Here is a 274-nt window from a genome sequence, read left to right as displayed (position 1 = left end):
CCAAAAATAAACAAAAAATATTAGCACAAAACGCCATGGTGACTTTTTACTGAAAAATAAAAAAGACATGGGACTTGCATGGAGACTGTAAATTGTATGGCTTGTTTCTTGGACTACGAAAAATACCATGTGAATTTGATCAAGCTGGAATCCTATCATTCTCTCCCTCAGGTGAACAGATAACGTCATTGGAGTTTGAAATGCCTTTTGGAATAATTTCTGGAAAAATTTGACCCGATCAAAGATGCATCAAAGGCACAGAAGGGGGGGGGGG

This window comes from Triticum aestivum, chromosome 6B, assembly GCF_018294505.1.
Source record: "Triticum aestivum cultivar Chinese Spring chromosome 6B, IWGSC CS RefSeq v2.1, whole genome shotgun sequence".
NCBI lineage: Eukaryota > Viridiplantae > Streptophyta > Magnoliopsida > Poales > Poaceae > Triticum > Triticum aestivum.
Note: the sequence above shows the minus strand (reverse complement) of the source record.